The following is an 8201-nucleotide window of genomic DNA, read 5'->3' on the forward strand; positions in this document are numbered from 1 at the left end:
AAACGGATCAAGCTGACTCAAAATCTCAGTCCAGGTTCGTCTTCACTCTTAATGGTGCTGCGGTCAGCTGGAAGAGTTCCAAACAGAGTGTTGTAGCAGATTCTACTACTGAATCCGAGTACTATGCCGCTTCGGAGGCAGCAAAGGAAGCGATATGGATGCGTCAATTCTTACAAGGACTTTCGGTAGTTCCTAGTTCGAATGACCCGATCACCATCTGTTGTGACATTAGAGGTGCCATCTTCCAGGCTAAGGAGCCAAAGTCTAGCAACAAATCTAGACATGTACATCGGAAAGCTCACCTGATCCGTGATTACATGGAGCAAGAGGAGATAGTGATAGACAAGATTGCGACGGATGATAACATCGCGGATCCTCTCACTAAACCGTTGAATTATGATAGGCATGTAGGGCACATTAATTCCATGGGAATTAAACATATTCCTGAGTTGTAGTACTTGATTATGGATTTGATACATTATCTTTTTCATATACTATTTATAACTTCATCGTTTTATTATAATATTTTGTTTTTCATGTGGATTGTACTGACAACATTGAACGCCACAGAGTGAACTAAATTACATTATATTTGTTTTGGTCCGTAATCGCCAATGTGAGCTGATAACTCCGGCTATTATATTGTGCAGTCGATTGATGGTGGGTTCAACGAGCCATAAGTCAAACGGTTGACTGATCGATCACAGATGCGAGATTATAACGATACCTCGTAGGACAAATTTTTGTGACAACGTAATGGAGTCCTAAATGTTTAAAAACATTCGGTGCCAGGTCGTGGATAGGACATCCATTGTGTTCCTAGAGTCGATTCTTTTGACTATCGACTGTCTCTTGAGATTAAGGCAGTTTTTGGGTGACTTTGGTTTCTTTCTCACGGTCTACCGTAACTGGAGGCTAAGTAGATTTTTTCTGGGTCATTTCATACTGTGCTTACATCTGCAGGATTCGAGTTGAGGAAAATATCCAACCCTTATCAGGTATAGTTATTTCTCAGGGCCACTCGAGGAGTTGTAACTGAAATGCATGGCCATGCTCGAATGTTGATTCGTTTATCAGTTAAGTTACTCTCTAGTCGGAGAAACCACTCTTGATAATGATCGCTTATAAAATACGACCTTTGTGAATGCGGATTTGCAAATTGTTTTACATTGAGTGGGAGAAATTTTAGGATATGAGAATCGGTTATCGCACATACACTTGTGAGGACAAGTGGGAGTTTGTTGGAGCTTGTGTCCTCCACAAATTAGTGTGATAACATTTGTAAATCTCTTACAGGTTCACAAGGGTATACTTCCACTACTAAAATATTGATCAAAGAGAACGGTTAAACACCGTTCTTAATGCCATTTTGGACCGTCCTGTGGCCAAGCGTTCTGTTTTATATAAGAGCACGGTTGAAATAAAGTCAACCCGGTCTCTTTGTAATAACAACCTGAACGGTTGCAACACAGAACCGTGCTCTTTGATATATCTTAGAGAACGGTTGCTTGTAGTAACCGGTCTCTTTGACAATGAGGTCTCTTTGATAGAGATGTCAACTTTTTTGGCGCCTTTGCTCGACCTTTTCAAACAGAACAGTTATGATGTACAACCGCCCTGGTAGTTAATTTCATATAGAGCGGGTTTACATGGAACCGTTCTCTTTGATCCTAACTTTTTTTTAAAATATTTTTGTTTTTATCGTAACCGCTACCTGATTGAATCGTATAGCTCGTAAAAATTAAACCTGCCACAATTCAGAAAATCCAGCAAGATTTACGCAACAAATAACCTTCAAATTTAATTTGAATCCATAAACAAATCCTTAAAAAAAATATACAAAGTCCTATCATGGCTGTAAGAGCCTACAAATATTGAAGATACGCTACCTTGTGCAAAATATAAATTAAAAATCCCTCAATCTTCATCACTTAGTCGCATCCAAGTGCAACTTCCAAAAACCGTAATCACCATCTTCATCCACCATTGCTTTTAGGCTTAAATTGGAGTTTGAATTCAGCCCAAATATTCCGCACCTCGTCAATTTGCACAACGGTATATGTCTTTGGGGTATTAAGCATGAACTATATACACACGACACCCAAAAAATGTAGTTAATATACTATATATGATGTGTAAAGTAAAATAATTACCTAAGTTGAAAATGCGAAAAACAAAGAGATGCAAATGATTGAAATAAAGAAAAAAAACATACATTTGGGAGAATATTAATATATCTTCCTTTGATAATCTCCAACATATATCGGCAAATATAATATCCGCATAATACACTCCCAACAGGTTGCCTGAGGACACTAAAATAAAAACTCATGATGAGATATACATATTATATCTACTCCCTATGACAAAAACAATTATTAAGGGTGATAAATTCAGCTTAGGGGCAGCTTATGAGATCTTTAGACCTCATTTTCAAAGAGTGAAATGGACTAATAGGGCTATTTGGAGGATGGAAGTAACACCAACACACAGTTTCACAACTGCATTGGCCATCCAATTTAAGTTACCCACCGTTAATCAAATATGTCACAGGGGGCTCTGTTCTTATATGGAATCCCATACTCATATTTTTTTCCAAGTGTTGGTTTTCAGCTAGAATCTACCAGTGGATAAGTATTCAAGGGAGGACATATAATCTTTGGAGGGAGGTTCATTGGTCATCTCACAGAAAATGCAAGAAAGAAACACTAGAAAAATAGCTAGAAAGAAACATTGGAAAAATTGCTGGTGTAACTACTACCTTGCTGCTACGGTTTTACAGTATTTGGCATTTCAAAACATAAACAACAGTATTTCGTGGGAAGGTGCAGGGAAAGATAAATGCTAGGATACAAACTGAGATTATAACTAGTCTGAACAATTAAGAAGATATAATATCTTAATTAATTTCAAGTAAGTGGTGCCTCGAACCCAGCAAGTGGATCGATAGCGTTTCTTTTCTCCAAGGCCCTATATTTCATATAACTAAAATAAGGCATCACTTCATGCATAATTCTAATCACTAATATCAAGTATAATCAATAAATGATTACCTAGTAATTGTTTCCTCGAAAAACTTTCGAGGTTCCGGATATCCAAGTGGATCACGCCAATACACTATAATTTCAGCGCCAATGATCACTTCAATTTAAAAAAAGCGAATAATGAGAATATTTTCACGTAATTAGCCAGGAATAAATAAATAGAAATTTGAAAAAGGAAAATTTTATGTATACCCTTCGGGATAAGCTGCAAATATAAGTTGATCAAGTTTTGACTAACAACTTAGTTGATTTCAAATATGAATGAAGCTTTTGATGGGAAAAAGGATATCTGTGAGTTTACAAGATCATAAAATAATTTATAACAGTTGAATCTTGAACAGCATGAGTTGTCTACGTACAGCATTCAGACCAGGCGCCTACCCCTAGCTCAGCCAACATGCTCACATACTACATGGGACTTTCACATGAACCCGTCAAATAATAGCTATTGAGTAAAAGACATAGACAAAGAAACATAGATACCACACAAAAAAGGTTTTGAACATCAAAGAAAATGACACATAAGAGAACAGTCCACACACAAGAAATATATTTGATAAGGAGTAAAAATAGTTTTCTTAAAATCATAAAATATATAGGTACTCAAAACATAGACAAAAAAAAAAAAACTCAAAACATAGACAATTTTAAAAAAAAAAACTATCCTAAACCATAACAAGAACACTCTATTATCACAACAATTGATGATCAAGGAACTAAATTAAGCTTATATAAGAATTCAAAACATAGACAAAAAAAAAACAATCCTAAACAATTAGAAGAACACTCTACTATCCTCTTTGCAAATTACGACATCAAATGTTCAAAGCTAAGTTAAATCAAAGAAACCGGATCAAAATCAACACTCTATTATGACAGCAATTGATGTTTAAGGAACAAATATATGCTAAAAAGCGCTATCAATTCCAAATTTGCATTAGCTTTGAACAAATTTCACTAAACAGAAATTATGTTTACTGAGCAAATTTCACTAAATCGAGATGCACCGTCTCACACAAAACTAATTGAGAAGAATATATGGGTATCAAAATAATATGCAAACATCAGCATCCTGTCAACTTAAACATCCAATAATGCGATAACAAATCCTTCGATGTGTACCAGTAAGCATAATCATACAAGCTTCCAGCTAATGTAGTACAAAGCAAGAACTCTAAGCAATCCAGTAACAATGGACGTAAACACTCAGAAAACATAATATGAACAAATATACCAAAAAAATACATGTAGAGGGATGCTTAGTTACCTGATTATGTGAGCACCCAAAAGTTTTAATAGTATAAATAATCTGCAAAACAAATATCACAAATTACATGAATTAATAATTCCAATTATCAATACAAGCTGCAAAAATTGCAGAAAAAGTAAGAAACTTTGGGTATAAAAAGAGAAAACAAGACCTCGGAACCGAGAATTTGGATGGATTGAAGAAAAGATTGCTTAGATTGAATGGTTTTATAAGAACTGAAGTTACAGGTAACCTAAACCCCACACTAGATTTCCTTTCACCCCTGAAATGTCTTTCTCCGACTCTCCCCATCCCCATTTTAACAAATAAAATGTCGATTGTAGTATTGTCTTAAAGCTATCATTAAAGAGTTACAAAATATGGTCTTACCAGCATAACCAGTAGCAACGATCGACGACGATGAAGGATGGAGGTTACTGTGGACGAGAAGCGACAGTGGTAGCCGGAGGACGGAGGTTGCAGTGGAGGAGCAGCGACGGTGGTAAGCGAAGAGGAGATGAGTCTTCAATTTTTAGGGCTTAGTGGTGCGATGATTGTTGTGTATGAAAGAAGTGAAAGTGTAAACGGCAAGTGTTGAGTTGGTCTTTAGGAAATTAAAAGAGAACGGCTGGTGATGAGAGACCGTGCTCTTTGTTTTTCAAGGAGAACGGTTTCATATGATAACCGGTCTCTTTCACGTATTAAGACGGTCGGTCAAATTAAACCGTTCTCTTTGTTAATGTATGAGCACGGTTAGAACAAACAACCGTTCTCTATTTGACTTATATATGCGCGCCCAAACTAAAAATAAGGAAGAGACCAGTTCCGCTATCAACCGTTCTTAAAGTGGCGTTCTCGAAGCCTTAAATTGTAGTAGTGTTCGTATATTTAATCAGTTGATTAACGTTTACCTAATAACGGTTGGCTTGCTAGAAAGTTTGACGTTATTATCATACAGATGGCGGTGATCAACTAGTCCCTAAAGGTCACACCTATAGGATGTGTTTGAGAGATGTGGTTATAGAAATATGATCACATTGATGCCTAATATGACTAAACAGTTAGTCAATGTGTTGATAAGACAATTATTTAATGAAGATTAAATAATATTAGTTGAGACGAATTAACTGTGAATTCGTAAATTAAATATAATAAGTTATATTTAATTAAATGTATGTAATGTTAGCTTGGACGAATTAATCTGTTAATTCGTAATTAAATGTAATCAGTTATATTTAATATCAACAAGATGAATGTGTCATAGTGGTAATAGTGAGGGTACACAAACCAAGAGGTCATGGGTTTGATCCTCACTAGATGACCATTTAACACATTTTATACATTTTTGGAATAACCAAAAATAAGGAGATTACACTCCTTATTTTGGTTATATGGGCCGAATTAGGGAAGATTATATTTCCCTAATTCACTCCCATATTTCGGTTACCATAAGAAGGAAAGAGAGATCATTATTCTACCCTAATTCTCTTCTAACCTAATCTCTCCCTCTCATAAAAAAAAACACAAAAACCTAAAATTTTACAGAAAATTTTGGATCGATTCTAGCATTATCAAAGGGCATATCTCATATCGTCTTGGGTGCAACTGATAGGCGAATATCTACTTTGATATTGTTCTTAGGCCGTTTTTGCTAGGACCGAAGGTTATTTCTAATTCCTATATACTTTTGTTTGTATTTTAATTTATGACTAGTGATCGTCATCATTAAATTCGTTATAATCCTTGAATATAAAGGGATTCATACAGATAAATCCCACATGTTAGTCACCAGGGCTTGTGGCGGATGGCTAACCGCTGGAGGGCGCTTGCTGGTGACCTGGCTGCGAGGGAGGCTCGACTTTCTCAGGTACTTTTGTGTGCTATTTTTGTGTATTTTGTGTTGTATTTCACGTTTTTAGATCTTAAGGATTCGTTATTGTGTTTTGTAGGGTACTGCGGATCCGGCGGAGCTTGCTCGGGTCCGTGCTGAGTTGGAGGCAGCCATGTCGACGATCGAGGGCCAGGAGCTGGTGATCATCCGTCGGGATCAGGATTGAGGCGTCGTGAGGATGAGTTGCGGAGCTGAGACGCTGAGACTGCCTCTCTCAGGGCTCAGTTGGCTGCGGCGGAGGAGCTTCGCGTCGTGATGGAGCAGGAGACGTTGGAGAGTTCTCCGGAGAGGGAGTCTGAGCAGGTGGTGGTGTCTGCGTTGGCGGCGACTCCTAGTGAGACCAGGACTGGTCCGACGGGAGACGTTGAGTAGTTGTTGTAGTTTGTCCGTGTCTTGGACTCTTGTCTGTACATATTTACATTTTGCGCGAGGCGGTTTGTATATATATGTTTTTGGATTGTGGTTTATTTTGTGATTTTTTTGGCTTATTGTGTTGTGTTTCGGAGGGGCGCTATCGGCTGTTGATTCTCCTTTTATTTTGCACCACTTCCTGCATCGTTAGTGTAGAAAACAGGCAACAGATAGCATATATACATAAATGCAAACACGTAGAAGCATTTGATTGAAAACACGTAAAGCATTTGATTGAAAACCAAAATTAACCAAGATGACTTGAAGTTAAAATTGAAATTTTGAAAAAAGAAATAAATTTTGAAAATTCCTGTGACAGGTCGTCACGTTCGGAATTCAAAAGGAGTTGATTTGAAAATTCGAGCAACTAACTCGTGTCGTGAATTAAATTGCGTCGAAATTATCGAAATTGATTTGCGACTCGAACAATTCAAACTCAAACCGTCAGGATGAATTTTAGAAATAGATTTTTAGGAGTATATTTGATTTTTAATTTTTGAGGTCAAGACTCGATTTTGTGAGTGCTTGAATTTGAGGAAAATCGATGTCGTATTATCAATTCTCGATTTTGATTTTTGCTGGGAAAATTGCGAAAAAAGCGAAAAAATTTCGGAATTTCGACTGACATGGAAACGATCCGTCGCGGATCGGGGTGACTAGCCTTACCCGTCGCGGATCGGGGCGACTAGCCCTTCCCCCCTTAAAAAAAAAAAGAAAAATCCGTATGTTTAAAGCTGCGTCATGGAAACCGTGTCGGATTTCGTAAAACGCGAAAGCAAGGAAATGTGAGTGTGAGGAAACACAAAATATCTTGAATCATCCCGAAGAGGCGCAAGCTTCCTGGCGGGAGGTTTGAGGTGTCAGGAGGAAACACAAGTTTAAAGAGACAAGTCAACAGCGGGAATTCTGGGGAAGGCCTAAAGAGCCCCGAGCCTCCTGGCGATGTAAACCAGCTTTCCTCGTTTTTCCGAAAAACGCGCTGATCATTTTGTATAAATAGGGACGTTTGCGCTTCATTGTTTCATCATCCGAAACACAAAATCATCTCTACAAAACCTCTTCTTCTTCCACAAAAATATTTAATAGATGCTTTTGAGAACACGCGTTGCGACAATGGTGCTGGGATTTGTCGACTCCCGAAAAGTATCAACTCGTTTGCATGGGAGTTGGTCAATTGGTGGTGCTTCATTAAGGCAAGGTGCAACCTTCATTTCTTGAAGCATGTTCTCGGTTTTGGGATTCGGAACATCATGTTTTCGTTTTCCCGAAAGGTGAGCTTTGTCCTCTTGCCGAAGAAGTTGGAGCCATTGGTGGGTGGCCGGGTTGTGTTCCGGTGCTTCCTCCGACTCGGTTGTGCTATAAGGAGAAATTCCGTTCCATGTTGGGCTTGTCAACAAGCCAAATCAACTTTTTTCTTGCTCCACATGGTGTGGATATGTTGGCTCTTATCAACATCTTTTTAAACCGATTAGATGCTAATGTCTCGGAGGTGGCTAGGAGAAGGGCTCTTGCCTTTTGTCTTGTCCATGTGTACCTCTTTGTTGATGTCTTGAAGAAGGAGGGGCCAAAATGTTATGGTAGCATGACCCTTATCCACGTGATTGAG

At 38.0% G+C, this 8201-nt stretch overlaps 1 long non-coding RNA gene across 2 annotated transcripts; it reads right to left on the minus strand.

The window, feature by feature from the left end:
- Positions 1-1788: 1788 nt before the first annotated feature.
- Positions 1789-4962, minus strand: LOC141600043 (uncharacterized). Of its 2 annotated transcripts, XR_012524101.1 has the most exons (5): positions 4684-4962; positions 4312-4353; positions 3054-3141; positions 2216-2315; positions 1789-2084 (listed from the first exon to the last, which is right to left on the minus strand). It is a non-coding gene; the product is annotated as an uncharacterized LOC141600043 (long non-coding RNA). The 2 variants fall into 2 exon arrangements; XR_012524100.1 differs by lacking the exon at positions 4312-4353 and having other exon boundaries at positions 4684-4959.
- Between the last annotated feature and the right edge of the window lie 3239 nt (positions 4963-8201).

This window comes from Silene latifolia, chromosome 9, assembly GCF_048544455.1.
Source record: "Silene latifolia isolate original U9 population chromosome 9, ASM4854445v1, whole genome shotgun sequence".
NCBI lineage: Eukaryota > Viridiplantae > Streptophyta > Magnoliopsida > Caryophyllales > Caryophyllaceae > Silene > Silene latifolia.